Here is a 16,841-nt window from a genome sequence, read left to right on the forward strand (position 1 = left end):
GCAGAACTGTACACGACGTTCACAGTCGTCGCCATGCAATTCCTGGTGCATAGAAATATGGTTTTATGTTTTTGAGATTCCCGATTCTCTCGCAATTTGTCTGCTACTGATGTGCGGATTAGCCGTGACAGCAGCTAAAACACCTGCTTGGGCATCATCATTTGTTGCAGGTCGTGGTTGACGTTCCACATGTGGCTGAACACTTCCAGTTTCCTTAAATAACGTAACTATCCAGCGAACGGTCCGGACACTTGGATGATGTCGTCCAGGATACCGAGCGGCATACATAGAACACGCCCGTTGGGCATTTTGATCACAATAGCCCTACATCAACACGATATCGACCTTTTCCGTAATTGGTAAACGGTCCATTTTAACACGGGTAATGTATCACGAAGCAAATACAGGGTGTTTCAAAAATGACCGGTATATTTGAAACGGCAATAGAAACTAAACGAGCAGCGATAGAAATACACCGTTTGCTGCAATATGCTTGGGACAACAGTACATTTTCAGGCGGACAAACTTTCGAAATGACATTAGTTACAATTTTCAACAACAGATGGCGCTGCAAGTGATGTGAAAGATATAGAAGACAACGCAGTCTGTGGGTGCGCCATTCTGTACGTCGTCTTTGTGCTGTAAGCGTGTGCTGTTCACAACGTGCAAGTGTGCTATGGACAACATGGTTTATTCCTTAGAACAGAGGATTTTTCTGGTGTTGGAATTCCACCGCCTAGAACACAGTGTTGTTGCAACAAGACGAAGTTTTCAACGGAGGTTTAATGTAACCAAAGGACCGAAAATCGATACAATAAAGGATCTGTTTGAAAAATTTCAACGGACTGGGAACGTGACGGATGAACGTGCTGGAAAGGTAGGGCGACCGCGTACGGCAACCACAGAGGGCTACGCGCAGCTAGTGCAGCAGGTGATCCAACAGCGGCCTCGGGTTTCCGTTCGCCGTGTTGCAGCTATGGTCCAAATGACGCCAACGTCCACGTATCGTCTCATGCGCCAGAGTTTACACCTCTATCCATACAAAATTCAAACGCGGCAACCCCTCAGCGCCGCTACCATTGCTGTACGAGAGACATTCACTAACGATATAGTGCACAGGATTTATGACGGCGATATGCATGTGGGCAGCATTTGGTTTACTGACGAAGCTTATTTTTACCTGGACGGCTTCGTCAATAAACAGAACTGGCGCATATGGGGAACCGAAAAGCCCCATGTTGCAGTCCCATCGTCCCTGCATCCTCAAAAAGTACTTGTCTGGGCCGCCATTTCTTCCAAAGGAATCATTGGCCCATTTTTAAGATCCGAAACGATTACTGCATCACGCTACCTGGACATTCTTCGTGAATTTGTGGCGGTACAAACTGCCTTAGACGACACTGCGAACACCTCGTGGTTTATGCAAGATGGGCCCGGCCACATCGCACGGCCGACGTCTTTAATTTCTTGAATTAATATTTCGATGATCGTGTGATTGCTTTGGGCTATCCGAAACATACAGGAGGCGGCGTGGATTGGCCTCCCTATTCGCCAGACATGAACCCCTGTGACTTCTTTCTGTGGGGACACTTGAAAGACCAGGTGTACCGCCAGAATCCAGAAACAATTGAACAGCTGAAGCAGTACATCTCATCTGTATGTGAAGCCATTCCGCCAGACACGTTGTCAAAGGTTTCGGGTAATTTCATTCAGAGACTACGCCATATTATTGCTACGCATGGTGGATATGTGGAAAATATCGTACTATAGATTTTCCCAGACCGCAGCGCCATCTGTTGTTGACAATTGTAACTACTGTAATTTCGAAAGTTTGTCTGCCTGAAAATGTACTGTTGTCCCAAGCATATTGCAACAAACGGTGTATTTCTATCGCTGCTCGTTTAGTTTTTATTACCGTTTCAAATATACCGGTCATTTTTGAAACACCCTGCACCATCCGCACTGGCGGAATGTTACGTGATACCACGTACTTATATTTTTTGACTATTATAGCGCCATCTATCACAAAGCGAAAAAAGTGGTCCAGCTGAAACATTCATATTTCTTTACGTACTACACGAATATGTAAAAAAAAAAATGGGGGTTCCTATTAAAAAAAAAAAAAAAAAACGCAGTTGATATCCGTTTGACATGGCAGCGACATCTAGCGGGCCAACCAAAGCGCCATCTGGTTTCCTCCTCCAAGCTAGACGAGTTTTTCGTTCTTTGTAGTTTTTTCGTTTGATGCTTATTTCGTGAGATATTTGGCCCGGTCACTATCAATGGACCACCCTGTATATAACAATTGATTTAAACAAATCAAACATTTTACTGTAGAATAAATTTTTGATCAACATATTGTTCATCAATAAATCTACGAAGTTTGGAGAAAGTTCAGTAGATCCATTCACTGCTATCAGAGTAACTTAGCATTGAGCATAGCAGATGCAGTTTTAGGTCGCATGTAGATATTTTTTCATAAGCTTCTCTAGTGGTACAATTTGCACTTCCAAGGGTAATGATTCTAACCAATGGCACCTTTGTCAGGATATGCGCATGCAAACAGTGGTAGGCGCCTAATCGTACATCACTGCCAGTGGCGGTATCAAGTGCAGTGTTCACGCCAGGAAAATAATTATTTAGTGACGATTTGTACAAATCCCAGTTGATGTGGATAACTCCGACTTGTTGCGTTAAACCTTTAACGTAAGATTATATCTCTTAATGAGTAGATTATGCCAGCATTTTAAATTCTTCCAGTAATTATATTAAACACTGAAAAATAAATTCTAGTTGCCTCTGGAAGCTGCTAGACAGACAACCTGCAACTACGAACCAGGTGATTAGTAATAAACACACGTAATTTGCCAGGCAGTTTATATACACCGCAGCATGCATCTGCGCCAACAAAATTTAGAAGGTTCGTCAAAGATATTTTCTGAACATTATGGTACAAGACAAGTGTGGTCCTCAGCGGCTCGTTACAGAAAAATTGAGTATCGTTTGATTGCTTACCCCCCATTTATCTTTGTATCCACGATGGACGCTACACTGAAAACATCTGCACTGCAGTGCAGATGTCGAAGGTATGCACTGTAGATCTTGTTCTACTCACTCACGATACCTGCGGTTGACTACAACGGTTCACTTCACTTACTGTATACTTCGCAAGCCACCTTGCGGTGCGCGACGGAGGGTACTTTGTGTACCAATGCCGCGTCCCCTTATTCTTGTTCCAGTCGCGAATGGTTCGCGGGAACATTGATTGCTGCTAAATCTCTGTGTGGGATCGAGGAATTTTAACTGTAGACCTGATGCAGAAAGCCTCTCATGCAGCGTCTGCTACTGGTGTTCGCTGAGAACCTCCGTGAACCTGTCGCGCTTACTAAATGAAACTGTAACGAAATGTGCTGCTCTTCTTTGGATCTTTTCTGTTTCCTCTGTTAATCCTTCCCTGTTTCCCTGTGGAGTGCAGTGTGTTGACAGTTGTAGTACCAGTGGTAATAGGAATTGCAAAACAGTGAAGTGCAGTGAAAATCAGAACTTCCTATTTAATACAAAAAAATAATTTTAGCATTTTCAGCCATATTAACAACGATATTCAGTTAAATGCATATAGTTAAGTCGTTTGGAGTATCCCAGTGTACTGCAGTTCCCCTTACACTTGGTATCAGAGTTGGGCATCCTACAGCGAAACCTGTGCACATATCCTACGTCTGGGGCATTAGACAGAATTCTTTTGAGAATAAATAACTTGGCAACAGAGTTTAAACCATTATGTGACCTCCTTCAGCAGGTGTTCAATTCAATTCAATCTCTTTATTCATCCGTTAACAATACACATTTTATGGATGTAGTCGACAAGAAATGATTCATTCTACATACAGCATTTACAAATGAACTTTTTAGAAGCACACAGACGTGCATACTTTGATACAACCCTCCCCTCCCCAAAGTGCTTTGTTCACACTCGATACACATAAAAGGATGCCGGCCGTTGTGGCCGTGCGGTCCTAAGAGCTTCAGTTTGGAACCGCGTGACCGCTACGGCCGCAGATTCGAATCCTGCCTCGGGCATGGATGTGTGTCATGTCCTTCGGTTAGTTTAGGTTTAAGTAGTTCTAAGTTCTAGGGGACTGATGACCTTAGAAGTTAAGTCCCATAGTGCTCAGAGCCATTTGAACCATTTTGAACCACATAAAAGGATCAAATTACTACAGAGTAATGCAGTGCAAAGTAAGCTGACTGTGACTGAAATACGAAAACTAATCGACAAAGCCTAACAGACTCAAATATGCAATTGTTAAGCGTTTGTTCAAGAATGGTGGTACCGTGAGGTTTTCAACTCCCGGCCAATTCCATTGCTAACAAGTCTTTCTAAAATCCTAGAGAAACTAATGTTCAAGACAATCATGTATTATCTTAATAAACATAACATCCTTAATAAAAATCAGTTTGGATTCCAGAAGAATATTTCAACTGAACACGAATTTTCTCATTTGTAAACCAACTCCTCGAATCTGTAAACAATAAAATGTCACCAGTTGGAATCTTTTGTGAGCTGTCTAATGTTCGACTGTGTAAATCACAAAATTCTGTTTATGAAGGCTGAGAGCTATGGCTTATACTGTAAAGTAGGAAGTGGCTCAAATCAAATCTAGATTAGAGAAGGCAGAAGGTAGTACTGAACAATTCTGAAATGGCACATGCCTCCTCTGATGGTTCAAAGTGAAATGTGGAGCATCACAGGGCTCGGTGCTTAGTCTAGAGAACTGTGTGACCACTATACTCAAAGAAATTCTAGATTGGTTCACTTCTAATGGTCTGTCCCTCAATCTCAACAAGACTGAATTCATTCAGTTTCAAACAGCAAACAAAAATCTGAAAAACATGAAAGAAAATGTCGTGATGATGGAATATTGAGAGCTGAGTCTTCCAGATCTTGGGATTACACATTAACAACACCCTAACCTAGTCAATTCACATCACTAGCCTATAGAAAAGACTATATTCAGGAGCATTTGCCACTCACTCAATTTCATCTGTTTGTGACTTGGAAACAATCAAAACTGCGTACTTTGGATATTTCCATTGACTTACGACATTTGTCATCATGTTTTGGGGAATCCAGTCACAAGGAAATAAAGTCTTTACTGCATAGAAGAGAGTCATCAGAGTTATGGAGAGATATGAATTAGAATGTAAGCCTTGTGGCTTTGCGGACCACACAGCCCAAGAAATTAGTATAAGATTAGGAAAGCCGTTTAGTTCAACTGAATGTCTAATTACTACATCTAGGAAGTATAATGACCAGAATATACAACATTTCCTTACATATCTGTGTAAAGAAACTTGGGAAGACATCTATGAATGTAAAAGTACAAATGATAAGTTCAACAAATTCCTAAATAGTTTTAGCTATTATTTTGAACTTTGCTTTCCACTCCATAAAAAGACAGTCTGAAAATAAAATAGGCCACAACAGGGATACAAATATCTGTGAAGAAAAAGGGATTACTTCATGAAATATCTAGACAGCACACCACATCCCCAGAATTTGATTCCTATTTTAAGAATTACAAAAAGATTTTAACTAAAGTCATAAAAGAAGCAAAAAGAATGGCAAATAGTTCCTTCATAGCAAATGAAAGCCATATGGGGCATTGTAAGGCATGAAACAGGAGTAAAATGGAGAGTATATCATAATATCAAACTGAATGATAACACTTCTGTAATATCTGATCCCTAGCAGATAGCAAATAATTTTAACTCATATTTCTCTGAGGCAGCTGAGATTCTGGTGAAGCAAAACTTTCAATACGCTGTCACTGCAAATCAGATTAAAACTATCCCTAATAACAAGTCTCTCTTCCTATACCCAACAGATGAACAGGATATGCTAAAAACAATAGGGGAGCTAAAGTCAAAATTTTCCTCTGGTACTGACAACATACCACACCATATCATTAAAAAATGTGCACCCTTAGTAGTTAGGCCCATGGTAGACATATGCAATAGTTCACTTTCTCAGGGAATCTTCCCAGAAAGGTTAAAAATCGCTAAAGTGAAGCCATTGTACACAAAGGGTGAAAAAACAGATATAACAAATTATAGGCCAGCCTCTCTACTATCTGTTTTTTCTAATGTAATTGAAAATATCTTTTATAAAAGACTCATAGATTTCATTGAAAAAAATAAACTTTTCTCAGCTACACAGCATGGTTTCCGAAAATGTAAATCCACTGAGACAGCTATTATAGATTTCTTACATGAAGCTTTAAATGCATTAGATAAAAAAGAACACATGGCAGCAATATTCCTAGATCTTTCAAAAGCATTCGACATCATTAACCATGGTCTATTGCTTAGAAATTAGAAAATGTTGGTGTCAGAGTCCCAGCCTATGAGTGGGTAAAGTCATATCTACAAAACAGACACCAAATAGTTGAAGTCTTGTACAAAGAAGGAAAAAATTTTACTTCCTATCAATCAGAAAAACAGTGTGTTAAATATGGTGTGCTGCAGGGTTCCGTATTGGGACCAATCTTGTTCTTGCTGTTTGTAAAGGACCTGGAACCATCCAGCCCTAACTATAAGTACATTAAATATGCCAGTGATACAAATATACTTATCAAAGGAAAGATCCCAGAAGAGCTTCAAAACGAAATAAAAAAGAGCACTTCACATATATCAGAATGGTTCTCAATGAACAACTTAATAATAAACACACATAAAACAAACACTATGCATCTACACACAGTGCAGAATAAACAGCCTTTAACTGCAACCATAGAACTGTTAGGCAAAAGACTTGAAATTCTAAATAGCACTAAATTTTTGAGAGTTTGGATCCAAGATGACCTAAGATGGCAGAAACACACACAATGCCTATGTAGTAAATTAAATACCATTTGTTATAGTATAAAAATTCTTGCTGGATGCACATCAATGCAAGCCATAAAAAATGTGTGCTATGCCCAAGCAGAATCACTACTAAGATATGGTTTAATTTGCTGGGGAAATTCACCACCCAGCAAAAGCTGTTTTATTGCACAAAAAAGAATTATAAGAGCCATGGAAGGCTCAGCACCTCAATCTTCATGCAAACCCTCATTTAAAAAGCTTCATATTCTTCCATTACCATGCCTATATATCCTAGAAACAATAATGTTTATAAGGAAAATCGTAGATGAAAATAGCAAGATTGCTCCAAAAAACCAAAATATCCATTCATACAACACAAGGAATAATCAAAATTCACATATGCAGTTTTCACATACAACACTAAAACAAAAACGACCCTTACAAGCAGGAAAAAAACTGTATAACAAACTACCTAAAAAAAATTAAGGCATGCATAAATTCAAAACTGCAGTGAGTGACTACTTGCTACAAAATTGCTACTATAGTGTTGATGAATTTTTATCTACAATGTAAATATGTGAAAAATTTAAATATTTTATACAATTAAGACCAAAATAAGAAATGTGTACATGTAGATTTATCTGTGTATTATATGTGGTCTATTACATATATGTGTGTGTCTGTATAATCAAGGCCGAAAGTATGAAATGTGGGTGTGTAAAATTTATTTGTGTATTTGTGAAATGTTATTCCCATATGTTAGAGTTATATTGCTATATACTGAAAACCATACAACAGTTTTTCTGTTAAACTTTATTGCAAATTATTTGACTTGTCCTATATCATTATGTACCCCTGTACAGTGTATGGTTCACAGGACCAATAAATATACAATACAATACATATCTGGTAAGGATCCCAGACTGATGAGCAATATCACAAGTGGTCACATTAGCGTTTTGTAAGTTATCTATTTTTTTAATGGAGTACATTTCCTTGTGAATCCCTGATGAATCTGTCTGGCACTTGCCTTACCTGTGATTAATTTTGTGTGGTTTTTCCACTTTAAATTGTTCCATATGCGTATCCCATATTTTAAGGAAGTAAGTCTATGTACTGTATATGTGGTGCATTACACTTCAAAGAACTGGTCACTCAGAGATAGTTGCAAGCAATCTATTGCTCTTTGGGTGTGAAGTCCCCACTTCCACATTACTAAATGGCTAAAACAGTACCTGGTGCTCGGTCCCAGGTACAGGTTGTGTGTCTGATGGCTTCCAGGGCCAACAACAATTTGATTTCAAATATTTCATGTAATTATTGACCAGATTTAAAAATTTAAAATTCTGTCATAATATATTCATTTCCCTCTACATTGATGCGCTAATGATATTTCTTTTCAATAATTAAAATCAGCTTGAATTGAATTGTGATTTACATAATCACAATAAAAGGTAGAAAAATTATGCCCATACAGACTCAAGCTCCTCATGTAGGATTCAGAGTGGGTTTTACATTGTATTGTGACAGTATTACATAAACTTCTATCTGGCATAAAGGAAGGAGTTGAGAATTCCTGTAGATTCAAAAGAAATAGACCTAATTAGTTACCTCTTTTATAAACTACCTTATTACTTAGTTTTGATGGCTGAAGCTTTCTGTTATGTGCATGACAAGAAGCTGTATTCATTCCACCAGGCCTTTGTTCTTATGGTAGATAGTTAACTGTTGTTCTATGATAAATATCAAAGTAATTCTTCATTATGGATATATAAAATATATTACATGAATGAATGAACTGAAAGAACACTGCTGGGGCAAATATATTTTGGAAAATTGGAATACTCACTAGGAAAAACATAAACCACTTACAATCCACTGTTCCTTCTTGTCAATATGTTGTGTAACAGAGTGGTTTTCTCCTACCATAATATATTCTGATGTTGTGCTAATTGTTAAGATTATTTGAGTTGAGAAAATAGCGGCTGTTGACAACAATAAATTTATGAAGTAGTCTTCACAAGATGTTATTAACAAAAAGTCAAAGGCAAGTGTTATAGTTTAATGAGGGATACTTTGTAGTCATTATCCCAAAATTAATGAAACCATTCTAATATGTGTTGTAGCCATCGCTGAGACCATGAATGCTATTTACAAAAGAAACATTCAAAGGTGCCTCATGTAAATTATGAACTATGTTGTTATTGCGAGTATGATAAAATTCAGAAAACTGATGCTTTATCTCATTTCATTTCAGTTATTCATCAATAATGAATTTGTTGACTCAGCATCTGGAAAGAAGTTCCCCGTCATAAACCCTTCTACAGGTGAAAAGATTGCTGATGTTGCAGAAGGTGACAAGGTAAGCATTTAAAAAAATATTTCTGTTCATTGTTAATAATTCCTGGCATGATTGAATTGAATGGTATTTTATTGTATTTCACCCTGTATTTCAGGCCTTGCGAGTTCCGTGTCAGTTCAGTTTATTTCCTACATTATTTCCACTTACTTTTAATTGATGCAAGTTTGTGGATAAGTGCTTTCCAACGAGATATATAGAACAATCCTTCATTTTATACACCATAGCAGTGTGTAGTATTGTGCTTCACTACATAACATCAGTATGCTTAAGGTTCACATGTTAATGTGAGTACTATGCAGTGCAACACTGCACACTGTGAGGCTATGAAGATAGAGACGTTTCTAAGTTGCTAATATCATTTTGGTGTGACCAAATTTTAGTACTAGTGCTGGACAAAGTCAGAACAATTAGGGGAATTAACTGTACTTAGCTTTATGATGTTGAAGTTTTGATGAATACCTCCCAGGCTTCTCCTTCTTTTTCCTGTACAGGCTTGTAAAAATAGGTTCTGGCAGCAGGTTTATGTTTGGCCTTTTTCCTTTAAATAAATAGTCTTGGCCATTATGTCATTTTTTTTACCATACGGTTTAATTCCAGATTCTGATACACTTTCACAGTTGGTTAGTATATTCACATATATTAGTGATAACAATTGTTTACAGAGCGATCCATAACACACATCAGCTTCCTAGAATTCCTGACAACAAGTGAGTTATCTGCACTGATATGTCAAAGACCTCATAAAACCTTCACGTTCAGGCTGGAGTTGTTATTCCAGTGTTAGTTTAATCATTTTTAAGACAGTTTAATACCATTATAAAGCCAGGTTGAGAATACCACTTACAGTCATTTTGGTAATTATTTATGAAAATATGCTGTTCTGCATTGTGTTGACAATGGTATATTTAATTTGATCTGGGCATATTTTTCATTCTGATTGTCAAACAGGTGTTTCACAGTTTTTATTTTTTCTGCAAATAGGTTACATCCGTCTTAAGTTCTGTATCAGGACCTACAAATAATGAAAGTAATTTTGGTGTGAACAGTTTTGTGAATTGACTATGCTTTTAAATTCAAAATTATGATGTAATTTTCATATTTTCAAGTTTGGCTATTTTCTATCTTGGGTAGAACTGACAAAAACTGGGAAGTGTTTCAGTGTCTCTGTCTCCAAAGTTTTCGGATGAGACACAAAGTTCCAAAATGCAATTTAATTAATTATTTAACATATTTGCACTATTTGTAAATATTGTCTTTTGGTTTGTTATTGAAATTAAAATAGCTATTTCTATGATGTAAAAGGCCAGGAGTTTGTTTACAAGCAATATGCATTTTGTATGTTTCAAAATCTAAGTTCTCTCAATAACTGAGTAGTTTCAAATTTCGTTTTAAGACTGCCCTGAAGATAATTTTCGATAAGCTGCAAAATCCATATCACATTTCTTGTATACAGATATTATAGGGAGCCTACAGGTATTATCTGTTGAAGTATTGTGTGAACAGTTTGGACACATTAAGTGGTAAGTCCTGCATCTCCTGAACTTCAAAAGATGAACTAGACAGCTTTAATGAATCTACTGATACCATATCCATAATGTTAATGTTCCTCCCACATTGGTAGGATAGCTCTTTTCCTTTAAGTCAATTCACTAAAGAGGAGGGGAGTATTTTAAAGGAAAAATATAACTGAAGATGACCTGTACGGTCCAAAATGCAATGTACTAAAGTAAAACATGAGTGCCTGTGACTAAAAATGGTGTTCATGGCACTCTCTGCGTACGGTAACGTGATTTTAACTATAAAGTAATATTTTCAAAACACCATTCATATTGGCACTTAAACTTAAAGCTGATCCTGTGACTTGATGTTTGATTTGAACACCATGGCGAGTTAACAGACATGGTTTCAGTGAATTTGGTATGCCCATGTCTTCATCTGATCTTTGAACTGACTTACCCAGGCAGTTATGGGGGGGGGGGGGGGGGGGGGGGGACTGTGGATGTCTTAAGTCAGGTGCAGATCAAGAGGGTGATGGGAAGGAGAAGGCATCAAGACATTTCACTACAAGCGCTCATATTTTTAAATGTATCAATTTAGAAATTTTTTGTCTAATTTTGTGAGAATGTAGTAGCAAGAAAACTAATGAGTTTCAAAAATGGCAACAAATTCTGGAAAACTAAATGCTCTGATTAACACTAATACTTTCCACTTGATTTGTAATAGACTTCCTTCTAGTCTTACAGCTTTTTATCCTGATAGATATTCAGGCATCAGCTTTCTCTTATAGCTACAGGCACAATTCATAAACAAGAGTCACAGAAAGGCTCAAATAAACTGGTATATTAAATAAAAATTCCAGATTGAGACACAAGGTCACATTTTCTTCTTCATAAAGCACAAATTTGCAACAAGTTTCAAGTTGCAATTATTCAAAGAATCAGCAAAAAATCAATTCAGTGATAAAATTAAGTCCCTACATTCAGATGACAGTGAGGAGTAGTATTATGGCCATCCCTTAGAAACTAGGTATACAACAATGTGTGTTACTCACACAAAGTAGGAAAACATTGTCATACAATTAAAGAACCATACCTTCGTGCTGTGGTACATTGAATGTTTCTTGAGGTAGGGAGAGAAATACCACCATTTTAAGCTGAAGCCTTCAACATGCCAAACTATTTCCAGAGTCATGCTGAACCTCATATATTACACACAATAATAAACATTTGGATGAATACCGTTGTGTAAATGTACACCAGTGTTTACCATGTTCAGTGCTAAAGAACCAGTGGCTGATAATCTCACAGTGTTATTCGTGAAGAGTTGTCTTAAGTAACCATGACGAAGTTTTCTATTTCTCAAGAAGGCGACTAATTTAAAACTCCAAATTAAATTTATGGTTTATGGCAAATATTTATGAAAGCTGTTAAGAGATTATCAGAATCCCTTAAAACTGATATAATAAAGAGGGTTTAAGGTATGTGTTTCTCACACTAATCTTTTCATTCTAGTGCCCAAACTCTTTGCCTTTGAATATATCTGCTTGTGTCTGTATATGTGTGGATGGATATGTGTGTGTGTGTGTGCGAGTGTATACCCGTCCTTTTTCCCCCCTAAGGTAAGTCTTTCCGCTCCCAGGGTTGTAATGACTTCTTACCCTCTCCCTTAAAACCCACATCCTTTCGTCTTTCCCTCTCCTTCCCTCTTTCCTGACGAAGCAGCCATTGGTTGCGAAAGCTAGAATTTTGTGTGTATGTTTGTGTTTGTTAGTGTGTCTATCGACTATATATATATATATACAAAGATGTATATCTAAAAACAAAGATGATGTGACTTACCAAATGAAAGTGCTGGCAGGTCGACAGACACAAACGAACACAAACATACACACAAAATTCAAGCTTTCGCAACAAACTGTTGCCTCATCAGGAAAGAGGGAAGGAGAGGGAAAGATGAAGGGATGTGGGTTTTAAGGTAGAGGGTAAGGAGTCATTCCAGTCCTGGGAGCGGAAAGACTTACCTTAGGGGGAAAAAAGGACGGGTACACACTCGCACACACACACATATCCATCCACACATATACAGACACAAGCAGACATATGTGTCTGTATATGTGTGGATGGATATGTGTGTGTGTGCGAGTGTGTACCCGTCCTTTTTTCCCCCTAAGGTAAGTCTTTCCGCTCCCGGGACTGGAATGACTCCTTACCCTCTCCCTTAAAACCCACATCCTTTTGTCTTTCCCTCTCCTTCCCTCTTTCCTGATGAGGCAACAGTTTGTTGCGAAAGCTTGAATTTTGTGTGTATGTTTGTGTTCGTTTGTGTGTCTGTCGACCTGCCAGCACTTTCATTTGGTAAGTCACATCATCTTTGTTTTTAGATATATTTTTCCTTCATGGAATGTTTCCTTCTATTATAACCATATATATATATATATATATATATATATATATATATATATATATATATATATATATATATATATCAGGATTGTTTAACTCAGCTTGTAAGAAGAAATTTTTTTGCAGATTGATATAGACAGAGCAGTTGCTGCAGCAAAAGCTGCTTTTAACAGAAAATCTGAATGGAGACAAATGGATGCCTCAGCACGAGCAAAGCTCATGAATAAGGTAACTATACACAAGACATTTTTGGTTTTCATGGACTTCTATCGTCTGTAGTATAATACAACTACAAAATATATCTGTCCACTTTGATTCAAAGGATAAAATGCTACTCACCTTACAGAGGAGACGCTGAGTCAAAGAGAGGTACAATGAACAGACTACTATACATTGTGGCTTTCAGCCAAAGGGCCTTCTTCTGAAATAAAACACACACACACACACACACACACACACACACACACACACATATATATATATATATATATATATATATATATATATATATATATATATGCACAACTCAACTCACATAGGACTACTGTCCCTGGTCACTGAGTCTGGCCACAGTGGCCAAAGTGCCTGTCTGTGACTCAACATCTCTATATGGTCAGTAGCAATCTATCCATTTCATATAATGTTGAAATTCCATTCTGGATTTTCATGCACAAGCTGCAACATGCTCACACATAGAATAGTGAGCCAAAAAATATAGAATAAACATCTTTCATTCAAGAGCTGCAACATACTCACACATAGAATAGTGAGCCAGAAAAGGTAGAATAAATGTCTTTTATTTCTGTCTATGATGACAAAATTGATAGGTCCTTAGACTACAGGTTTCAGTCAGTGATGATCAACTTCAAATCTACAGCAAAACATGGGAAAAAAAACAGATACAACTAGTGGACTGTGTACATAGTAAACAATAAAATTGGCCATAATGAAAAGTATGATTGAAGTACATGTGTAAAACACGCACTTCAAATGTAACAGGGAGTGCTTGTTTTAAAATGTGTAACAAAGGAAATTGGTAAACTGTTAATTTATAGTAAATATTGTGGTGTTGTATTTATTGGCATTATTCTTAAAAAAAGTGTAAAAAGAATTTCTGTAAATCACTATACATTTTATTTTTGCAATATTAGCTACAGACTTTTATTGTTCAAGTGTCAGACTGTCTTCCACGAATGCTTCAATGGTGTAGTAACATTTCTCTATTATAATATTTTGGAGTAAACTTTTCAGCGAACCAAGTTTCATTGTTAATATGTTTCTTCCTTTTAATTTGTTATATATTTTTAGCCCCATGTACAGTGGTGTCTGAGCATAAAGCTTTAAGTGATGCAAAGGAAATTTGAAGTTTTCCTTGTGACGAGTACCATAGCTAGGCTTAAAATGGAACTTTTCAAGATTATGTTGATTATTATATACAAAAATCAAAATTTCAAAAATGTACAATGAAGTAATTGTTAGTATTTTTAATTTCTTGAACGATGGGCAACATAACTCATTTTTGTGGGCAGCACATGTTTCTACTGATTTTCCTCTGAAGAATTAGTAGCCTTGTACTACTTCTAGAGTTTCCCCAGAAAATTATCCCATACCAAATAACAGATTCAGAATAACTGTGGTAGACTGTCTTTCTTGTGTCCATGTGAGTATCACCACATAAAATAAACATTGCAAAAGCTAGGGAATTTAATTTATTTGCCAGGAAGTCTATTTGTCTTCCAGATTAAACTTTTATCAAGGTTTAGGCCCAAGAATTTCACATAGCTCACTTCTGTCATCATTTGATTATTATGGGCTATTTGTACAGAACATATTACTGACAATTTAGAGGCAAATTGCATTATCTGGGTCTTAGCTTTAGTCTTGAGCTTTAGTCCATTTTTATGGATCCAGGATTCCAGTTTCCACAGAACATTTTCTATACTATCTGGAATCTTTCCTATTGTATCATTTTCTATCAGGACTGATTTATCATCTGCATACAAGACTGAATAAGCATCAATACTTAATGATAAATCATTTGTATACAACAAGAACAGGTACTGACCCAGTATTGAACCCTGTGGAACTCCTTGGGAAATTGTTTTCCATTCGGAGTGGTAGTTAACTGAATTTGATGTTAAAATAACTCTTTGTTTCCTTTTTGTCAGATAAGAGTTGAACCACTGTAATGCAGTATCTTCAATCCCATAGTTCTTCAGTTTGTGAAGTAATAATGAGTGGTTCACCGAGTCAAAGGCTTTTGTTAGGATATTCCTGAGACTTTTGTACCCTGGTCTAGTGATGTGCTTATTCTTCCTGTAAATTCTCTGATGGCATTTATGGTGCCTTTTCCTCTTTGAAAATCAAACTGATTTTTACATAATAATATCATTTACTGTAAGGAAATTTTCTAGTTATTTTGTTACAAGTTTTTAAAAATATTTTAGAAAAAACAGGAAGGAGAGAGATAGACTCAAAAGTTCATAACGGGTGGCAGGGACAAAGAATCCAGTGAAATTTTTTTAAGTGCTTTATCTGAAAACTACCTTGAGCAGTTAAACAGAGGACCGACTCGTGGCGATTAACATATTAGACCTTCTGGTGACAAACAGACCCGAACTATTTGAAACAGTTAACACAGAACAGGGAATCAGCGATCATAAATCCAAAGCCTTGCAGACAAACAAAAATTATGCGAAGCGAAATGTAGTGTGAGGAGGGCTATGCGAGAGGCGTTCAATGAATTCGAAAGTAAAGTTCTATGTACTGACTTAGCAGAAAATCCTAAGAAATTTGGGTCTTATGTCAAAGCGGTAGGTGGATCAAAACAAAATGTCCAGACACTCTGTGACCAAAATGGTACTGAAACAGAGGATGACAGACTAAAGGCCGAAATACTAAATGTCTTTTTCCAAAGCTGTTTTACAGAGGAAGACTGCACTGTAGTTCCTTCTCTAGATTGTCACACAGATGACAAAATCGTAGACATCGAAATAGGCGACAGAGGGATAGAGAAACAATTAAAATCGCTCAAAAGAGGAAAGGCTGCTGGACCTGATGGGATACCAGTTCAATTTTACACAGAGTACGCGAAGGAACTTGCCCCCCTTCTTGCAGCGGTCTACCGTAGGTCTCTAGAAGAACGTAGCATTCCAAAGGAATGTAGAATTTTGGAACAAGTATTATGTTCGAGAATAATGACTTTTCTGGAGATTAGAAATCTACTCTGTAGGAATCAGCATGGGTTTCGAAAAAGAAGGTCGTGTGAAACCCAGCTCGCACTATTCGTCCACGAGACTCAGAGGGCCATAGACACGGGTTCACAGGTATATGCCGTGTTTCTTGACTTCCGCAAGGTGTTCTCTACAGTTCCCCACAGTCGTTTAATGAACAAAGTAAGGGCATATGGACTATCAGACCAATTGTGTGATTGGATTGAAGAGTTCCTAGATAACAGAACGCAGCATGTCATTCTCAATGGAGAGAAGTCTTCCGAAGTAAGAGTGATTTCAGGTGTGCCACAGGGCAGTGTCATAGAACCGTTGCTATTCACAATATTCATAAATGACCTTGTGGATGACATTGGAAGTTCACTGAGGCTTTTTGCAGATGATGCTGTGGTGTATCGAGAGGTTGTAACAATGGAAAATTGTACTGAAATGCAGGAGGATCTGCAGCGAATTGACGCATGGTGCAGGGAATGGCAATTCAAT

General features: G+C 37.3%; 1 pseudogene; it reads left to right on the plus strand.

Annotated features, from left to right (window-relative positions):
- Nucleotides 1-16,841, plus strand: part of LOC126093266 (aldehyde dehydrogenase 1A1-like) — a 61,803-nt pseudogene that overhangs the window by 15,576 nt on the left and 29,386 nt on the right.

This window comes from Schistocerca cancellata, chromosome 1, assembly GCF_023864275.1.
Source record: "Schistocerca cancellata isolate TAMUIC-IGC-003103 chromosome 1, iqSchCanc2.1, whole genome shotgun sequence".
Classification (NCBI taxonomy): domain Eukaryota; kingdom Metazoa; phylum Arthropoda; class Insecta; order Orthoptera; family Acrididae; genus Schistocerca; species Schistocerca cancellata.